Source organism: Heterodontus francisci, chromosome 13 (genome assembly GCF_036365525.1).
Source record: "Heterodontus francisci isolate sHetFra1 chromosome 13, sHetFra1.hap1, whole genome shotgun sequence".
NCBI lineage: Eukaryota > Metazoa > Chordata > Chondrichthyes > Heterodontiformes > Heterodontidae > Heterodontus > Heterodontus francisci.
Genome location: NC_090383.1, coordinates 56287337 through 56309432, shown reverse-complemented (window position 1 = coordinate 56309432; position 22096 = coordinate 56287337). Strand labels below are relative to the sequence as shown.

The 22096-nt window shown below is 42.8% G+C and overlaps 1 protein-coding gene across 1 annotated transcript in view; it reads right to left on the bottom strand.

Moving 5' to 3' along the window:
- The window catches only part of pde10a (phosphodiesterase 10A), a 565280-nt gene that overhangs the window by 129077 nt on the left and 414107 nt on the right, over positions 1-22096 (bottom strand). The window lies entirely within an intron of this gene.

Sequence of the window (22096 nt, the reverse complement as noted above, 5' to 3'; positions counted from 1 at the left end):
GAGGGTGGGGGGAGGCGGGGGGTGTCTTCTCGGGGGGGGTGCAGCGATCGGCACTGGCGGGGTCCTCCAAGAGCAAATTAAATGGCCACTTGAAGGAAATAGACTTAGAGGGATATGGGGATCGAGTGGGGGAGTAGGACTGACTGAGCAGCTCCGTGGAGAGCCGGCATGGACTCGATGGGCCGAAGAGCCTCCTGCTGTGCTGCAAATGACTCTACAGCATCTAGTGCATTCAGATGATTTAAAGTGTGGAAGAAATCCAAATGAGTAACATGTTCATTTACATATTGGCTTGCTTGACTGTTGTGGATCACATCTAATAAAATGGAAGGAAATAAGAGCTAATGTTTTACACAAAAAGAAAAGTGCAATTTGTCACAAAATACAGCAAGTGGAAAGATTTAAAAATATTACGATTAATGTTTTCAGTAGCTAATTATTAAATTAAATATCCTAAATATGTTTTGTGACAAAATTTTTAAGCATGGAACACATTACCAGCTGATAAAATGGATAACTGACTGAGAGACAGAGACACACTCACACCGACAGACAGATAGAGACAGGGGGACACACTGATTGAGGTAGAGCTCCACATCGACAGAGGGAGAACTACACACCAACAAAGTGAGAGAGACTGCTACACAATGATCGCAAGAGGGGTACACATCAACTGTGAGAGATTAAAACTGCACACTGATCAAGCGAGAGGTACACTTCAACCGAAAGAGTGAGTGTATGATTGAGAGAGCTACTGACCAACCTAGAGAGAAGGAGTGACACACTGACCAAGTGACAGAGATAGCCACAGACTGACCAAGAGAGAGATGCACATGAACTGACAAAGACAGATCTGTTGTACTCCAGCAAAGGATAGAATTGGAGCCAATATTAACACACTTTCAGAGTCTTTTATTTACAGAGATATACAAAACAAACATGCACCTCCTAACCCAACCACTACAGTTTCAGTCTGTTCCTAGTTATTGGAGTACAAGTGAATTCCCAGTTAATGCCTACCACCTGCATAAAAATAAGCACAATGAATATACAATTAACAGATTCCCTTCTCTCTCTTTCAATTTAAATTAGAGTTAATATGTACACTCAAAATTTCTAAACAAAGTAAATCAAAGACCTCCATATTCTACAAATAGCATTACAATGTGAGACACCCCTCCTCTAGGACTTTTAACAATTTCTTTGTACATGCATTTTTGTAAAAACAATCAGAAAGTTGATGACTTGCATTCACCCATGTAATTTTAGAGATTTCCTTTCTCTTCAACATTTGTTTCAAACCACCAGGTCAATCGTAATACTTTCTCACTCACACTTTTCGTAGATTGTATATTATCCCACAATGAACGATTATTCACATAACATTCAATGGGCAAACTATCTTCAGTGCACCCATTGTACAGAATTTCATTTAAATATTTGACAAATAGAATACCATAATCATTGTGCCAGCCAGAGCCAGTGTTTTGTCAGCCTCAGTATTTTTAACAAGTCTTTTTATTTTCTTAGCCCCCCAAGCTAAGGACAACAATTCCCATTCTTACCCACCAGAAATATTATGAAACCAGCTACACTATAATACCCATCAGCAAGATTAGCATTTGAAGCATCATTAAAAATGACTAGTTTCATGTTCTTTGGGTCACTTAAGGATAGGAACTTAGTATGCATTTATTCAGATTTCTTTTTTAATGTTTTATTTGCCCTTAAAACACATTCTCAACTTGTGGGTGTTTCATCATGGTACTTAACTGCAACACATCAAAACTAGTACTTGTTCAACTGACCAGTCAAGCTTTGCAATTATTCTGTCTCCTCTTTAGCTGTAACCTCATTGTTCTGTGATGACTCAGTACCATTAATTGGGATGGCAGTAACACTCTCTAAATAGGATTGTTGATTTAAAGTTATTCCAGACCTGTTCTGCTTAATATCTAAACCAATATAATTAAAAGCCCCACAAGCCTGACTCCCAATTTTAAATTCTACTCTAATTTCAAAAATTCTGTAGTACCATCCCATAAGAGATCATCAAATCGTAATAAAGATGCCTGAAAGATTTCCTTTATGATGTCAATGAAATATCGCGGGATCTGCTTTTAGTTGAACACAGCTTATTTTCAGCAAAACAGATCTCATCAAAAAAAAACACACCCTGGAGGCATCCTTCAGGCCGCAGGCACATTTGTTTAGTTCCCATAGTTTTCTCTCTGTATCTGCTGCCTTTTTGACAGTTTTAGAACCATTTCCTGCTGAAACAAATCACCCTGCAGAAATGTGGCTATTATGTTGATTGACCTACACTCCCAGGAATATATGGCCAAAAGGGCAAAAAGATTTTTAAGATCACTTTTCCAGCTGTGGGAAAAACAACTCTAACAGCTGTACCAACCAGTCACTCTTCAAAACTCCTAGCAACTAGCCTCACTTTAGCCTTATGAATCCCATCTGCAAGAACATGCTCCAGTCCTACCACATCCAGTCATGAATGGTAGTGGACAATTACAGGAGGAGGAGGCTCCACAAATATCCCCATCCTCAACAATGGGGGAGCCCAGCACATCAGTGCAAAAGACAAGGCTGAAGCATTTGCATCCCTCTTCAGCCAGAAGAGCCGAAGTGGATGATCCATCTCGGACTCCTCCTGAGGTCCCCAGCATCACAGATGCCAGTCTTCAGCCAATCCAATTCACTCCATATGATATCAAGAAACGGCTGAAGGCACTGGATACTGCAAAAGCTCTGGGCTCTGACAACATTTCAGCATTGTACTGAAGACTTGTGCTCCACAACTAGCTGTGCTCCTAGCCAAGCTGTTCCAGTATAGCTACAACACTGGCATCTACCCGACAATGTGGAAAATTGCACAAGTATGTCCTGTACACAGAAAGGACAAATCCAACCAGGCCAATTACCGCCCCATCAGTCTACTCTCGATCATCAGCAAAGTGATGGAAGGGGTCACTAACAGTGCTATCAAACGGCACTTGCTCTGCAATAACCTGCTCATTGACACTCAGTTCGGGTTCTGCCAAAGCCACTCGGCTCCTGACCGCAAACATGCACAAAAGAGCTCAATTCCAGAGGTGAGGTGTGAGTGACTGCCCTGGACATCAAGGCAGCATTTGACCGATTATGGCATCAAGGAGCCCTAGCAAAACTGGAGTCAATGGGAATCAAGGGGAAAACTCTCCGTTAGAGTCATACCTAGCACAATGGAACATTGTTATGGTTGTTGGAAGTCAATCATCTCAGTCGCAGGGCATCACTGCAGGAGTTCCTCAGGGTAGTGTTCCAGGCCCAACCATCTTCAGCTGCTTCATCAATGACCTTCCATTCATCATTTGGTCAGAAGTGGGGATGTTCGCTGATGATTGCACAGTGTTCAGTACCATTTGCGACTCCTCAGATACTGAAGCAGCCCATGTCCAAATGCAGCAAGAACTGGACAACATCCAGGCTTGGGCTGATAAGTGGCAAGTAACATTCACGCCACACAAGTGCCAAGCAATGAGCATTTCAAACAAGAGAGAATCTAACCATCTCCCCTCGATGTTCACTGGTATTACCATTGCTGAATCCCCCACTATCAACATCCTGGGGGTTACCACTGATCAGAAACTGAATTGGGCCAGCCACATTAATACTGTGGCTACAAGAGCAGGTCAGAGGCTAGAAGTTCTGCGGCACGTAACTCACCTCCTGACTCCGCAATGCCTGTCCACCATCTACAAGGCACAAGTCAGGAGTGTGATGGAATACTCTCCACTTGCCTGGATGGGTACAGCTCCAATAAAACTCAAGAAGCTCGACACCACCCAGAACAAAGCAGCCTGCTTGACTGGCACCCCATCCACCACCTTCAACATTCACTCCCTTCACCACCAATGCACCAACAAGATGCACTGCAGCAATGCACCAAGGCTCCTTCGACAGCACCGTCCAAACCCGCGACCTCTACCACATATAAGGACGAGGGCAACAGTTGCATGGGAACACAACCACCTGCAAGTTCCCCTCCAAGTCTCACACCATCCTGACTTGGAACTATATCGCTGTTCCTTCACCGTCGCTGGGTCAAAATCCTGGAACTCCCTTCCTAACAGCACTGTGGGTGTACCTACACCCCAAGGACTGCAACGCTTCAAAAAGGCCGCTGACTAACATGTTCTCAAGCGAAATTAGGGATGGGCAATAAATGCTGGCCTAGCCAGTGACGTCAACATCCCATGAACAAATAAAACAAAGTACAAACCCAGCTATGTGACAAGGCTTATTTGGTCCTTATCTGGTACCTCAGAATAAACTCTAAGCTCTCTCCAACTATCTAACTCCCTTCATTTTGCCTCTCTAAATTTATCCTCAAGTTCATTGGCATCCACAAAAACATCATTATCATGAGGACTTCTGCTTCTAGTTCTGTTACGAAACTGTACTGTGGCCTTTACTTCATCATCTCATCCATTCAAGTTATAGCCTCTACTTCCACTTTTGTCTGCTGGGACTACTACTATGAGATCTCCTATTGCACTGGTGAAGGTTCCTTCTCCGGTACATGATTGTTCTCTGATGCAAGCAAGAGTCACTTCCAGACTCACTACCAGTACTTGCACCACGCTTTCTTACTCTCTAGTCTTTCACCTCATTCTGCCAGTCCAGGTACCTCAATTTTTGGCCATCATCCTGAACATTCAACCAATATTTAAACTTGTCAGTAGCTTTTCCTGCAAGTCTCACAGTTGTCACATACCTCCATACACTAGACCCCTTTGCAATATATGTCACCCGAATACCAACTCTGGACAATTGGCCTGTGAATGTGATAGTTCTGTCATGTCATTGAGTCATTACAGCACAGAAGGAAGCCATTTGGTCCATCGAGTCTATGCCAGCTCTCTGTAGATCAATTCAATCAGACCCATTCCCTTGCTCTATCCCCTTAGCCCTGCAAGTTTATTTCCCTCAAGTGCCCATCCAACTTCCTTTTGAAATCATTCATTGTCTCTGCTTCCACCACCCTTATCGGCAGTGAGTTCCAGGCCATTATCATTAGCGGTGTAAAAAAGGTCCTTTCTCACATTCTCCTTGAATCTCTTGTCCAAAACCTTCAATCTGGGTCCCCTAGTCCTTGTACCATCAGATAATGGGAACAGCTTTTCTTTGTCTACCTTATCTAAACCCGTCATAACATTGTACACCTCTATCAAATCTCCTCACAATCTCCTTTGCTCCAAGGAGAACAACCCCAGCTTCTCCAACTTAACCGTATAGCTAAAATCTTTCATCCCTGGAACAATTCTGTTAAATCTTCTCTGCACCCTTTCAAGTATCCTCGTATCCTTCCTGAAGTGTGGTGACCAGAAATGGATGTAATACTCTCGTTGTGGCCTAACCAGAGCTTTATAAAGATTCAGCATGACTTCTCTGCTTTTGTACTTAATACCTCTATTTATGAAGCTCAAGATCCTATCTGCTTTGTTGACCACTCTCTCTCAGTATGTCCTGCCACCTTCAAAGATCTATGCACATGAATCCCCTAGTCCTTCTGTCCCTGCACACTTTTTAGAACAGTGCCATTAAGTCTATATTGCCTCTCCCTATCCCTTCGGCCAAAATCCATCACCTCACACTTCTCTGTATTCAATTTCATCTGCCACTTGTCTGCCCATTCTATTGTTTCTAAAACATTACTCACCATTGACATTAAACTGACCAGTCTGTAGCTGCAAGGACTGTACTTACATCTTTTCTTGAATAAGGATGCCGCATTTCCCACTCTCCAATCAGCTGGCACCTACCCTGTATCTAGGGAAGATTGGAAGATTATGGCAAGCCCTTCTGCTTTCTCCACTCCCACTTCCTTTAGCAACCTGGAATGTAAGCCATCTGGACCAGGCGACTTATCCACTCTAAACATAGCTAGCCTTTCCAGTGCATCCTTTCACCCAATCCATTACCTCTACCAACTCTGCTTCTACTGATATTTTATTAGCAGCCTCTTGTTTAGTAAACACCAATACAAGGTACTCAATAAGTATTCAAGCCTTGTTTTGCGTCTCCAAGAATATATCACCCTCTTTGTCCCTTAGAGGCCCCACCTCTTACTACCCTGTTACTATTTACATGCCGGTAGAAGATTTTAGTATTCCCTTTTATGTTAACTGCCATTCTACTCTCATATTATCTCTTTGCCAGTCTTGTTTTCATCTTCACTTCCTCTCCCAATTTATTGTATCTGGTCTGGTTCTCACTTGAAGAATTCACCTGACATGCATCATACATCATTTTTTTTGTTTCATCATATTCTCTCTCTCCCCTTTCATCCAAAGAGCCCTGGCTTTGGCTTCCTTAACTTGCACCCTTGTTGGAATGTACCTAGCCTGTACCTGAAACATCTCCTCCTTAAAGATCGCCCATTGGTCCATTACGGTTTTTCCTGTCAATCTTTGGTTCCATTTTATCCTGGCTCGATCCCCTCTCGTCCCATTGAAGTTAGCCCTCTTCCAATTTAGAAGTTCTACTTTAGATTGTTCCTTGCTCTTCCCCATTACCAATCCAAACCTTGGGATACGATGATCATTCTTACCCAAGTGTTCCCCCACAGACACATGACCCATCTCATTCCCAGCACCAGATCCAGCAATGCCTAGTTGGACCAAGAGCATACTGATCATGGAAGCTCTCATTAACACATTTCAGAAATTCCTCCCCTTCCTTCTCCTTTACTCTAACATTGGATCGATAATGTGCCATAATCACTCACATTACCACTACCTATCCCTTGATCTACTGCATCCTGTTCCTCAGAACTTTCATCACAAAACATATGAGCATTTGAGGTACAAGATGCCTTGTTTATTTCTATCATCTGCTCTGAGTCTGAGATTTTGTAATTAATTCTGATTAATTGTGAGGAATGAAACTTAACAAATTGATTGCTGTATTTGATAAGTACTGTCTTACCATCATGACCTATTAGCTTACCAGGATCTTTCCATTCCCTATGACCTTCTCTTTTATAGTATACTAAATCTACTGAATTGAAGTCTATCTCAGATGGGCTTTCACGACGCCTCAGCGCTCTCCAAACTTTCTCCGAAACCTCAGACCTGGTGAAAGCCTGTCTTCCTTTATGGAAAGCATTGGAATGTGCAGAAAAATGGAACTGACTGTTGTAGCTTCTAGGGCAGGAGGACTATTGCACAGCTCAGGAGGCAATTTGAGATTTTGCCCATAGACTAATTGATAGGGACTATATCCTCCAACCATTTGGAATGAATTCTTTGCAAGATTCACCCATGCTAGAATGGTTGTCAACTTGTAGTCTGGTTGATCAGCTAAAATTTTATGCAGCTTTTCATCAAACAGTGCGTGATTCCTTTCACAGAGTCCATTGCTGAAAGGACTTCCCACTGCAGTATTCATGACCATGAAGTTCATGTTTTCACATGTTTCTGAATTTGTCATAGCCAAATTCTCCTCCATTATCAGTCAGCATCTTTGTTGGTGTCTCAAGTCCGGTCCCTATCCATTTCTCCATGATTTTGTCTTTAGTAACTCTTTTGTCCTTACTATGCATTATTGTCGAGAGACGAAATCTAGTCGCTAGGTCTATAAAGTAGGATGCAGATATTTTCTTCTTTGTCCCATACCTTAAATACATGACGCCTACTTTGTTAAAGTCATGTGCCAATGGCGGCACCCTTTGATACTTTTTAGAGATGTCATAATTCTCACTAGTCTCTTCTATTAGCCTTATATACTCTTCATCAACTACACCTCCATCATCTTTCAGCAGAATTTTTAACCTTTGACAAACTGGGTGAGCAAATTATCTGTGTAATTTTAAGATAATTTGTTTGTTTCCCTCTCTGATTTTTACCACCTGATGCCACTTGTCTAATAATCTGATGGTAAACATTAGATTTTGTTAAGGGATACAATAGTGTCCTGACTGAGTAAACTGCAGATCAGGTGACTTTCCAGAAGTAATTGCCTTACTCATCTTTCAGCAGAATTTTTAACCTTTGACAAACTGGGTGAGCAAATTATCTGTGTAATTTTAAGATAATTTGTTTGTTTCCCTCTCTGATTTTTACCACCTGATGCCACTTGTCTAATAATCTGATGGTAAACATTAGATTTTGTTAAGGGATACAATAGTGTCCTGACTGAGTAAACTGCAGATCAGGTGACTTTCCAGAAGTAATTGCCTTACTATGTCCATGTCAATTTTCATTGGAGCATTTTTCATAGAAGGTTTACTCAGCAGCATAGATATCTCACTAGAGCCTACATCAGTACTTATAAAATGGCTTACTCCAGCTATTTTACATGGAATTACAACTCTCTTTAGTAACCCCAATGTGTTGTCATTGCCAAGTCTAAAGCATGTAGTATTTTCATGTTCCTTATCCATGTGTCAATCCTCACTATTCAGTGAATCAAGATAACATTTTAATCACTTTGATCCATTTACTGCTGAGGTACAAGCAGTATCTAATGCTGCACAGTTAAAGAAGTCCACGACTAACACATTCATCACAGGACTAAAACTTGTGACCAGTATAATTTGGTTGGGTTGATCATTATCTTCATTCTCTTCCTCAGAATTCTCTTCGTAATGTGTCATTTCGGCGATCCTGTTTCTTCGCTTTGGGCAGTTCATCGCATAACTTCGAGTCACACATGAAGCACCTATTAACTGTTCCTTGGGCATTCCTGGGATTCATTCATAGAATGCTAACAGCACAGATGGAGGTCATTCGGCCTATTGCATCCGTGCCAGTTCTCTGCAAAAGAAACTCACCTAGTCCCACTCCCTGACCTTTTCCTCATAGTCCTGCACTTTTTTCTCTTTAGATAATTATCCAATTCTCTTTTGAAGGTCTCGATTGAATCTGCCTTCACCACACTCTCAGGCAGTGCATTCCAGATACTAATCATGCGCTGTGTAAAAATGTTTTTCCTCATGTCACATTTTCTGCTTTTGCCAATCACCTTAAATTGGTTTTTGTACTCTATGCCCCTATTTATAAAGCCCAGGATCCCGTATGCTTTATTAACTATTTTCTCAACTTGCCCTAAAACCTTGAATGATTTGTGCATATATACCCCCAGGTCCCTCTGCTCCTACATCCTCTTCAGAATTGGCCCCTTTAATTTATATTGTCTCTCCTCATTCTTCCTACCAAAATGAATCACTTCACTGCATTAAATTACATCTTCCATTTGTCAGCCCATTTCACCAGCCCATGTCCCCATGAGGTTTATCACCATCTTCCTCACAGTTCACAATATTTCCAAGTTTTGTGTCTTCTGCAAATTTTGAAGTTATGCCCTATAGAACCAAGTCAAGGTCATTAATATGTATTAAGAAAAGCAGGGGACCTAACACCGACCCCTGGGGAACCCCACAAGATACTTTCCTCTAGACCGAAAAAAAAAACATTTACAACTACTCTCTTTCCTGTCATTCAGCCAATTTTGTATCCATGCTGCTACTGTCCCTTTTATTCCATGGGCTCTAACTTTGCTGACGAGCCTGTTATGCGGCAACTTATCAAATGCCTTTTGGAAGTCCAAGTACATCACATCAACCACATTACCCTTATCAGCCCTCTCTGTTACCTCACCGAAAAACTCAATCAAGTTAGTTAAACATGATTTGCCCTTAACAAATCTGTGCTGGCTTTCCTTAATAAACCCACATTCGTTCACGCATTATTCATTTCCAATTTTGTCTCTCTTGTAACAAGCAGATCTGCTAAAGGTGCTTTTGTTCTTTTTCTGCCTGTCTTTAATCCTTCCTTTGTATTGATGCCTGTGTCTTGTGTCTGGATTATTTCTAAATCTGGCAATCATTGAGTCTTCTATTCTTTCTGTCACCACAGAATGTCTCATTTGTTCCATGAAGGCTGAGGGAAACGACTGTTTCCCCAGCAATTTTTTGAAGACAGCAGACATGTGGTCCACCAAAGTCTCCCTCTCTGAGAACCGAACACCAGTTAGAAGCAGGAGCCTACCCATATGAGACACTTTAATATAGTCCAGTGTCATGCAGACACCACCCCTCACCCCCACCTGCCAAGAGTGAAGCATATTAATTTTGTCATATAAACATTGATTTTAAACTGTTGCTGGAGTGAAGAAATGACTTGTTAAAAAGATCAGCTGTAGCTGGAAAAAAAACATTTGCATACTAACAGACAGTGCTTGGAGGGACAAAGGGGCTATTCCCTGCACCAATGTAAGAAGAGACATTCCAGGGTTGGCTAAGACAAGAGAATCCACAAACTGACGTGGTCAGAGCAGCTAGTCACATGACTAACCTGCTTGGCAACCTGGGTTTTTCTGAATTGTACAAAGAGTTTGAACTCAGAAAGACTGTTTGCTCCTGGAGTGAGAAGACCTCTCCTACCTGCCCCCATCACTTTCTCAAAAGCCTCTGGACCCATTGAGGACACATGAACTTCAAGGGAGAAAAGTCTCCTACATCGAATAAAGGTTTAAGAAGAATACTGGGCCCTAACGAAAAGCAAGACCTACGTACAATCAAGGACTTGACAACGAGTTCGAAGAACAGTAACCAAAACCATCTTCAAATATTTCCTCAAACTTTTTCACTTTATTTCTTCTGTTCTTTTCTGTCTCTATCGGCATGTGTGTATCGCATGTGCATGCTAGCGTGGGCGCGTTGAGTATCCGTAGGCGTTAACCAAATTAACGTTTAAGTTTTAAAAAGTTCAACCTTTTTTCTTTAAACCTAAGAAAACCTGTTTGGCTAGTTTCTTTGCCTTATAATTGGAAGTTAATGAACTGGGATTCACTAAGGGGGAGCTAAAGAAAAAACGGTGTGTTTTAAATAAAACCCTGTTACGGTAAGACCAGATGAAGGCTGAGAGGGAACCCTAGATCCCTTTCACATCTGGCTACAACACCAGTAATATAGTACCGATCCAAGGATCCTCAAAGTGAATTCTGTCAACCTTTTATACAATCTGTTAAAGGTCCATGATATCTTCTTCAAGGGCATGACCGGGTGTTTTCCAAAATCTAGCAAATTCTGACCATGCTTCATAGGTATTTTATGGATCATCTTTCTTGTAGATTTCTTCCAAGAACTCTAACATAAAAGGTTCAAACCATCATCACTATCAAACTGATGGACATCCATTTCACAAAATGCTTCACTTCTGATCTTACTTCTTGTAGGAAGCAACAAAGCCAAGGTTGTACTCTGTTTTCTGTTTGGTAGGGTTGTAACCCGTGTCCACGTATCTGCTTCATTTTCCCACTGGTTATATGGTTCAGACTCTGAGAACATCGGAGGGTAATCATACCATGACAATTTTTAATTTTTTTATATTCATTCATGGAATGTGAGCATTGCTGGCAAGGCCAGCATTTATTGCCCACTCCTAATTGCCCGTGAAAAGGTGATGGTGAGCCGCCTTAGAGTCATAGAGAGCTACAGCACTAAAACAGGCCCTTCGGCCCACCGAGTCTGTGCCGACCAACAGCCACCCATTTATACTAATCCTACATTAATCCCATATTCCCTACCACATCCCCACCATTCTCCTATCACCTACCTACACTAGGGGCAATTTACAATGGCCAATTTACCTATCAACCTGCAAGTCTTTGGCTGTGGGAGGAAACAGGAGCACCCGGCAGAAACCCATGCAAACTCCACACAGGCAGTAGCCAGACCAAACCCGGGTCGCTAGAGCTGTGAGGCTGCGGTGCTAACCATTGCGCCACTGTGCCGCCCACTGTGCCTTCTTGAACTGTTGCAGTCCGTGAGGTGTAGGTACATCCACTGTGCTGTTAGGGAGGGAGTTCCAGGATTTTGACACAGTGAAGGAACAGTGACAGATTTCCAAGTCAGGATGGTGTGTGACTTTGAGGGCAACTTACAGGTGCTGGTATTGCCATGCATCTGCTACCCATGTCCTTCGAGGTGATAGAGGTCGCGGGTTTGGAAGGTGCTGTCAAAGGAGCCTTGGCGAGTTGTTGCTGTACAATTTGTAAATGGTATGCACTGTGTGCCAGTGTTCGAGGGAGTGAATGTTGAAGTAAGTGGATGGGGTGCTTTCAAACAGGCTGTTTTGTCTTGGATGGTGTCAAGGTTTTTGAGTGTTGTGGCAGCTGCACTCAACCAGGCAGGTGAGGAGTATTCCATCACACGCCTGACATGAGACTTGTATGGAGAATTGGAAAGTGAGTTACTTGCCGCAGAATTTCAAGTCTCTTAATGTTCTTGTAACCACAGTGTTTATATAACCTGTCCAATTAAGTTTCTGCTCAATGGTACCTTCAGGTTGTTGATAATGGGGGATTCAGCAATGTAAATGCCATTGAATTTCAAGGGGAGATGATTACATTCTTCCTTGTTGGAGATGGTCATAGCCTGGCATTTGTGTGGTAGAAATACTACTCGCCAATTATCAGCCGAAGCCTGAATGTTGTCCATGTCTTGCTGCATGTGGACACGAACTGCTTCAGCACCTGAGGAGTTGAGAATGATATTGAACACTGTGCAATCATCAGCAACTATCCCCACACACTCACTTCTGACCTTAAGTTGGAGGGAAGGTCATTGATGAAGCAGCTGAAGGTGGTTAGGCCTAGGTCACTGCCCTGAGGAATTCCTGCAGCGATGTCGTGGGACTGAGATGACTGACCTCCAACAACGACAATCATCTTTCTTTGTGCTAGGTATGAATCCAACCAGTAGAGTTTTCCCCGATTCCCACTGACTTCAATTTTTCTATAGCTCATTGATGTCAAGGGCAGTCACTTTCACCTCACCTTTGGAATTCAGCTCTTTGGTCCATGTTTGGACTAAGGCTGTAGTGAGGTTTGGAGTCGAGTGGCCCTGGCAGAACCCAAACTGAGCATCGGTGAGCAGGTTATTGCTGAATAAGTGCTGCTTGATAGCACTGTTGACAACTTCATCACTTTGCTGATGATTAACAGTAGATTGTTGGGGCAGTAATTGGCCAGATTGGATTTGTTCGTTTTTTGTGGACAGGACATATGTGGGCAATTTTTAACATTGTCGAGTAGATGCCATTACCAGAGAGTATGAGTAGCTAGGGGCTAAATTAGAAAGCAGTACCAGAAAGGTAATAATCTCTGGATTATTACATGAGCCACAAGCAAATTGGCTGAAGGTAAATAAGATCAAACAGTTGAATGCATGGCTCAAAGATTGGTGCGGAAGAAATGGGTTTCAATTCATGGGGCACTGCCACCAGTAAAGGCCTGCTCGGGTCTGCAAATGAAATCCAACCCGAGCCCAACAGAACCACATCCGACCCGGCCCAAGTCCTTTCATTTTTTCTCGCTCCCGACCCGACTCAACCCAACCCGACCACCGGAATGTTCAGTTAACCTAGCTTCCGTTTTTCACTTTTTAAGCTTGTGCAGATAAGCAACAAAAACTGTAACTGGACTTGAAAGGTTGTTTAAAAAGTACATTAAGATTGGAGCCACGTACCGGAGGTGGTGAGCCAAAGATTGTTACCATAGAAGTTAGTGATTGTTTGGTTACACGTTAAACAGAATTCCATGGAGTTGTGCCCAGACAGGTTGTCCCACACTGTACCAGTATCTGTATTGCTTAAAATAAACACAGCATTGCCCGAAGGCTCAGAAAATATTATACATTACCTAGACTCCTGCTTTACAGGTTGAAATACTTGCTACAAGTTTATCCAGTGAGCAGCTGAGATGCAGAGACCAGGAAGGTCCTGAGTGATTAATTATTATACGCATTCCTATATTAAAGAGGTTGTGCTCTACCTTCGATGGAATCGCTCACTTCAGACTAGTGCGGAGTGTTTCCTGCCTTGACGTCCTGGCTGTCACTGGATCATGAATCCAGGCCTCTGGATTACTAGTCCAATAATCTTTGAAATGTCTCTCCTTGATTTAATATTTTAATCCGGTAGGTCAGATTTTACAAACGAAAAAATTAACTGATTTAAGACTGCTTTGTATTTAGCGATGTCACATGAATTAAGAAATTAAAATATATTCAAAATTATATATCAACTATTAAGTACTAATGCTCAGCTTTGTATATCAAAAATGTCACTCATTTTTCATTAATTATCCATAAACACTGAGGCCACATTAAACTAAAAGCAGCTATTTATCAGAGCATAATTCATTCTTTCCCCTTTAAATCGCAGGTACGAGAAGTCTTACCAACCCCTAAAGGGATGCAGTCAATTCATTTGAAAACTGTGCAATTAAAGAAAAGGACCAAGTTCCTATTAATACAGATTGAAGCTGTTAAACTGCTTTTGTCACCAAGAATACAAAGTGCGAAGGAAAACCAAGAGATAAACCAAAACACAAAAAGGTTAAATTTGTGTCAATGAAAAATAGAACTCATTAAAAATCTTATTACATAACAGTGCAGCAACTGATTACATTGTAAATATTTAATTAAGATTAAAATGGCAAAGACCTTCACCACCCCGAGAATCAGGAAAGGGCAAGAAAGGGCTAACCGGATAATTATGAGCCTGGGGCTGAGTTCTGCTATAATGTACACAAGAACTGTTTATTGATTAGTACACCGTAAGTTGAAATACCAAGCAGAGTAGGAAGCACACTTCAAAAGATCTGCGGTTTCCAGTGTTTCACTAACACAATTGTAATGCAAGGCTGTTAGAGTGTGTCTGACCTGGCCCGACCCGACCTGGAATACCAGACCTGGAAGACCGACCTGACCTCAACACGTCGTCAGGTCCCGTCGGGTTCGGGTCAGGTAGCCATGCTCCAGCCACCAGTACTGCGAAAAGAGGAACTGCATTGGGACCAGTGTCCTGGCAAATCGAATAACTAGGGCTGTAGAGAGGGCTTTGAACTAAAAAGCAGGGGAGAGGGTTCATGTGAGAGGAGATTTACAAAGTTAAAGAAAGGACAAGGCAATAGGGCAGAGTGTGACAGGAAGGGACAGAGCATACAAACATAAGTGAGCACCAGCAAATAGGGTCAGAGTAGGGAAAAATGGTAAAAAGACATAATTAAAGGCTCTTTATCTGAATGTATGCAGCATTTGTAACAAGATAGTTGAATTGATGGCACAAATAGAAATAAATGGGTATGATCTGACAGCCACTACAGAGACATGGTTGCAAGGTGACTAAGACTGGGAACTGAATACCCAATGGTATTTGATATTTTGAAAGGGTAGGAAGAAAGGAAAAGGATGTGGGGTAACTCTGTTAATAAAGGATGAGATCAGTACAGTCGGGAGAAATGATCTTGACTCAGAAGATCAAGATGTAAAATCAGTCTGGGTGGAGATAAGAAATAGCAAGGGAAAGAAGTCACTGGTGGGAGTACTTAATAGGCCCCTAACACCAGTTACACTATAGAACGACAAAGCATAAATCAAGAAATGATGGGAGCTTGTAACAAAGGTACAGCAATTATCATGGGCGATTTCAATCTTCATTAGATTGGACAAATCAAAATGGCAAATTGGCATGAGGACAAGTTCAAAGAGTGTATTTGGGACAGTTTCTTAGAATAATACATTGGGGAATCAACCAGGGAACAAGCTATTTTAGACCTGGTAATATGTAATGAGACAGGATTAATTAATGACCTCATACTAAAGGATCCTCTAGGGAAGAGTAATCATAACATGATAGAATTTCACATTCAGCATGAGGGTGAGATATTAGGGTCAGAAACTAATATTTTAAACTTAAATAAAGGCAATTACAAAGGTATGAGGGCAGAGTTAGCTAAATAGGTTCCAAGGTAAGATGGTAGATAAGCAGTGGCAGACATTTAAGGAGATATTTCATAACTCTCAACAAAGATATACTGCACTGAAAAAGAAAGAGGAAGTTAAGGATGGTATCAAATTGAAAGAAAAGGCGTACAATGCTGCAAAGATTAGTGGTTGGCCAGAAGATGGGAAAAATTTTAGAAACCAGCAAAGGATGAATAAAAATATAGAAGGAGAAATTAGAATATGAGAGTGAACTAGAAAGAAATATAAAAACAGATAGTGAAAGCTTCTACAAGTATATAAAAAGGAAGAGAGTAGATAAAGTAAATGTTGGTCTCTCAGAGGATGAGACTGATGATTTAATAATGGGAAACAAGGAAATGACAGCGACTTTGGACAAGTATTTTGTATCTGTCTTCACAGATACTAAAAGCATCCTAAGAATAGGAAAAAAAACAGAAGGCAAAAGGGGGAGAGGAACAATCATTATGACCACAGAAAAAGTACAAGGAAAATTAATGGGGCTAAAGACTGGGCCTGATGGCCTGCATCCTAGGCTCTTAAAAGAAATGGCTGCAAAGATAATAGATGCATTGGTTGTAATCTTCCAAAATTCCCTAGATTCTGGAAAGTTCCCAGCAGGTTGGAAAACCCCAAATGTAACACCGCTTGTCATGCAGGCCCCCACCTGCCAAGAATGAGGCATATTAATTTTGCCACATGGACATTAAATTTCAAATTGTTGCTGGAAAGAAGAGAAGGCCTGATACAAGGGGTTGCCAAACCCCTTGGCTGTAAAGACATTTTTGCATATTAACAGACAGTATTTGTAGACAAAGGACAATTCCCTGACCCACCCAATGCACAAAGCCAGAAGTGGTTATACTAGTCACGTGACTACCCAGCTGGCCAACTTGGGGAGTTTTAAATTGTAGAGACAGTGTTTGAACTGACAGAAAGCTCTTGGCTCCAGGACTGAAAAGACCTCTCGTGACTGGCTCGCCACAGCCTCTCCTGTCTGCTCCCATCTCTTTCTCACCAGCTTTGGAATCATTGAAGACACATGAACCCCAAGAGAGAAAAGTCTACCACAGGGAACAGGGTTTAAGAAGAATACTGGGCCCCAATGAAAAGCAAGAATTACCGACAAGCAAGGACTCTACAGTGAGCTTGAAGAACTGTAACAGCTCTTCAGATATTGCCTAAAACTTTTCCACTTTATTTTTTTCATCTGCTCTTTTCTGTCCCTATCTGTATGTGTGTATCGCATATGCATGCTAGCGTGGCACATCCTGTATCTGTAGGCGTTAACCAAATTAGAGTTTAAGTTTAAATTTTAATAATTTCACTTTTCTTCTTTAAATCTAAGAAAGCCTATTTGTGCTAATTTCTTTGCCTTACAATTGGAAAGTGGCGAATAAGGATTTGCCAAGGGGGAGCTCAAAACACAGTGTGTTTAAAAATAAAACCCGGTTACAGTAAAACCAGGTGAAGGCTGGGAGGGACCCCTAGACACTTTCTCACCTGGTCATAACACCCCTATTCAAGAAAAGTGGGAGACAGAAAGCAGAAAACTATAGGCCAGTTAGCTTAACATCTGTCATAGGCAAAATGCTGGAATTCATTATTAAGGAAGTAGTAACAGGACATCTGTAAAATCATAATACAAGCAAGCATATTCAACATGGTTTTCTGAAAGGGAAATTGTGTTTCACAAATTTATTAGTTAGAATAGAATCATAGAAAGTTTATGGCACAGATAGAGGCCACTTGACCCATCGTGTCTGCGTCGGCCAAAAACGAGCAATCCAGCCTAATCCCACCTTCCAGCATTTGGTCTGTAGCCCTGCAAGTTACAGCACGCGAGGTGTGTGTCCCGTCACCTTTTAAATGAGTTGAGTGTTTCTGCCTCTAATACCCATTCAGGCAGTTGAGTTCCAGACCCCCACCACCCTTTGGGTGAAAAAAGAATTCTCGTCTCCCTTCTAATATTTCTATCAATCACTTTAAATCGATGTCCCCTCGTCACTGATCTCTCTGCTAAGGTAAATAGGCCTTTCACATTCACTCTATCCAGGCCCCTCACAATTTTGTACATTTCAATCAAATCTCCCTTCAGCCTTTTCTTTTCCAAGGAGAACAACCCCAGCCTATCCAATCTTTCCTCATAGCTGCATTTTTCCAGTCCTGGCAGCATCCTCGTAAATCTCCACTGCTCCCTCTCTAGTGCAATTACATCCTTTCTGTAATGAGGTGGCCAGAACTGCATACAGTACTCATGCTATGGCCTAACTAATGATTTATACAGTTCCAGCATAACCTTCTGCTCTTATATTCTATTCCTCAGCTAATAAAGGAAAGGATTCCATATGTCTTCTTAACCACCTTATCGACCTGTCCTGCTACCTTTTGGATCTATGGACATTCACTCTAAGGTCCTTCACTTCCTCTACGCCTCTCGGTATTCTCCCATTAATCGTGCATTCCTTTGCCTTGTTTGACCTCCCCAAATGCATCACCTCACACTTCTCTGGGCTGAATTCCATTTGCCACTTTTCTGCCCACTTGACCAGTCCATTGATATCTTCCCACAGTCTACAGCTATCCTCCTCGCTGTCAACCACATGGCCAATTTTTGAAAACTTCTTGATCATTCTCCTACACTTACATTCAAATCGGTAATGTATACCACAAAAAGCAGGGGACCCAGTTCTGAGCCCTGTGGATCGTCAGTGGAAACAGCCTTCCAGTTCTTTGAGATGTAACAAAAGGGTGGATAAAGGGGAATCAGTAGGTGTAGTATATTAGGATTTCCAAAAGGCATTCAATAAGGTGCAATACAAAAGGTTACTACACAAGTTAAGAGTAAGAACTTATGGTGTTAGGGGTAATATATTAGCATGGATAGTGGATTGGCTAACTAACAGGAAACAGTGTCAGGATAAATGGGCCATTTTCAGGTTGGCAAACTATAACTAACGGAGTGCCATAGGGAACAGTGCTGGGACCTCAACTATTTACAATCTATATTAATGACTTGGATGAAGGGATAGAGCATATTGTAGTTAAATTTGCCGATGCTACAAAGGTAAGTGGGAAAGCCAGTTGTGACGAGGGCATAAAGAATCTGCAAAGGGATATAGATAGGTTAAGTGAGTGGGCAAAATGTGGCAGATGGAGTATTATGTGGGAAAATGTGAGGTTGTCCACTATGGTGGGAAGAATAGAAAAGCAGATTATTATTTAAATAGTGAGAGACTGCACAATGCTGTGGTGCAGAGGGATCTGGTACATTAATCACAACAAGTCAGCATGCAGGTATAGCAAGTAATTAGGAAGGCAAGTGAAATGTTAACCTTTATTGCAAGGGGGATGGAATATAAAAGTAGGGCAGTCTTGCTACAACTGTACAGGGCGTTGGTGAGATAACACCTCGAGTACTGCGTACAGTTATGGCCTTCTTATTTAAGGAGGGATATACTTGGATTGGAGGCAGGTCAGAAAAGGTTCAGTAGTTTGATTTCTGGGATGAAGGGGTTGTCTCGGGGGAAAGCTTGAGCAGATTGGGCCTATACTCATTGGAGTTTAGAAAAATGAGAGGTGATCTTATTGAAACATAAAATTTTGAGGGGCCTTGACAGGGTAGATACTGAGAGGGCGCTTCCTCTTGTGGGGGAATCTAGAACTAGGGGGCACAGTTTCAGAATAAGGGGTCTCCCGTTTGAGATGGAGACGAGGAGGAATTTCTTCCCTCAGATGGTTGTTAATCTATGGAATTCTCTACCCCAGAAAGCGGTGGAGGCTGGATCATTGAATATATTCGAGGCGGAGCTAGACAGATTTTTGATCTACAAGGGAGTCAAGGGTTATGGGGTCAGGCAGGAATGTAGAGTTGAGGCCACGATCAAATCAGCCATTATCTTATTGAACGGCGAAGCAGGTTTAATGGGACGAATGGCCTACTCCTGCTCCTAATTCTTATATTATTATGTTTTAGCTGCACAGTTGATTTTCTGCAATGGCTGCTAGAATTTTAGGTTTATGCCTGAAAATACTTGCTTCTTTGTTTCCAACCCTCACCTTTAGGCAACCATTCTCTGCTACCATGTTCTACTCCAGAAAGCCTGGCGATGAAGGATAGAACTGCAGGTAATCTTTATACACCTTGATGAGCATTTATTTATAGAGATACACATTAGAAACATGTACATCCTAACCCAACCACCAGTTTGTCTTTTCCCATTTCTAGGAGCACAAGTGAATCTTGAATTAATGCTCAGCACCTGCATACCATTAAACACAATTAATATACAATTAACAGGGCTACACACTGACTGAGTGACAGAGAGAGCCACACACTGACCGAGAAAGAACGAGAGAGACAGAGACCTATACTTCGACCAAGAGAGAGAGATACACACTGATCAAGAGCCTCACATCAACCAGCAGAGTATACATTGATGGAGAGAGAGTGAGAGAGAGAGCGAGAAAAAGAGAGAGATATAGACACCACATAGAGAGAGAGATACTTGCCGAATGAGAGGGAACAAGAGAGTGAGCTGCACACTGGCCAGAGGAGAGCTACACACTGACTGGGAGTGAGCTACACACCAATCGAGGAGAGTGCTACACACCGACTGAAGAGGGGTCTACACACCAACCGAGTGAGAGATACACACAGACTGGGAGGTCTAGACACAATCAGAAGGAGAGAGTGAAGGAATGGGGGTGGGAGAGAGAGAGACACAGACAGAGACAGAGAGAGAGACACAGAGAGAAATACACACTACCCGAGAGAAAGAGCTACACACCGACTGAGAGACACACACCGACCGAAAGAGAGAGAGACACACTGAGAGGGAAAGACAGAGCGACACAATAACCAAGAGAGATCTACACACTGTCCGGATTTTAATGTGCGGGCTAGGAAGTGGGGAGCATGAAATCCATGGGAGGTGCCATGCCCGTTGTCTACCTGTTCCCTCTGCTATTTTACCAGCAGCAGGGGAGGTGCCAAACAGCTCACCTGCCCTTAGGCCAATGAAGCCCTTAAGTGGCCAATTACCAACCACTTAAGGGCCTCTTCTCACCACTGCTGATATTTTACCAGCAGTGGACGGGCACTTCGGCACTTGAGGAGTCTGCCCAGTAATAGTTGGTAGCTTCCTTGTGGACTGGGGGATGGGTTCCTCCTGATCGGGCACCTGTGCCCAACAGAGGGCCCCCCAGCAGAATGGTCCACAACCGCTAAAACAAACCCCCTGCCCTACACTCTGCCCCTCACCAGGGCTGAGCTGATTGTCCCCAGCAAGGCCCAAACCCAGTTACCTTTTTGGAGGTGGATGTTCATGGTCGTCTTCTTGCTGGGTGCAGTCCCAGCAGTGGCCACTGCTCCCGGTGGCGCTGCTGGTACTGAAGAGTTGCTGGCCCTCTGATTGGCTGGCAACTCTTGGAGATGGGACATCCTACCTCAGAGGGGCGGAAGTCACGACTGCAGCCAATTAAGTGCCTGAGCAACACAAAATAGCAGTATGTCTTTCAGACATGTGGAGGTGGGCTCACCCCGGCCTTCCAGCTGGTAGGTGAGGTCACTGTCTCACCGTTAAGGTCGGCCACTGACCGAGAGAGAGAGTGAGTCACACACTGATCTAGAGACAGAGGGAGCTGCACACTGACAGAGAAACAGAACCACCACTGAGAGAGAGCCACACCAATTGAGAGAGAGCTACACACTGACCAAGAGGGAGAGAGAGAGCTACACAATGACCAGTGGAAAGCTACAGACTGCCTGAGAGCTATACACTGACTGGAAGAGAGAGCTACACAATGACCAGTGGAGAGCTACACACTGCCCAAGAGAGATAGCCACATACTGATCGAGAGAGAAAGGCACACACTGTTTGAGACAAAAGCTATACACCAATTGGGAGGCACACTGACATCTACACACCAACCGGGAAAGACAGCGTTGCACAGATCACAATAGAGAGTCAGCACGCTGACTGAGACAGAGATTGCCACACACCGACTGAGAGAGCTACACACCTAATGGGAGGGAGATTGACAGCTACACACCGACCGGGAGGACCAGAGAGCTACACACTGACTAGGAGAGAGCTAAACACTGACTGACTGAGAGAGCGACACACTGATTGGGAGAGAGCCACACACAGACCACGAGCGAGAGAACTACACAATGAGCGAGAGAGACACACACTGAGAGACGGCTACACACTGACCGACCAAGAGAAAATTACATACTGACCAAGGGAGAGAGTGCTAAACAGCAAGAGACAGAGCTGCACACTG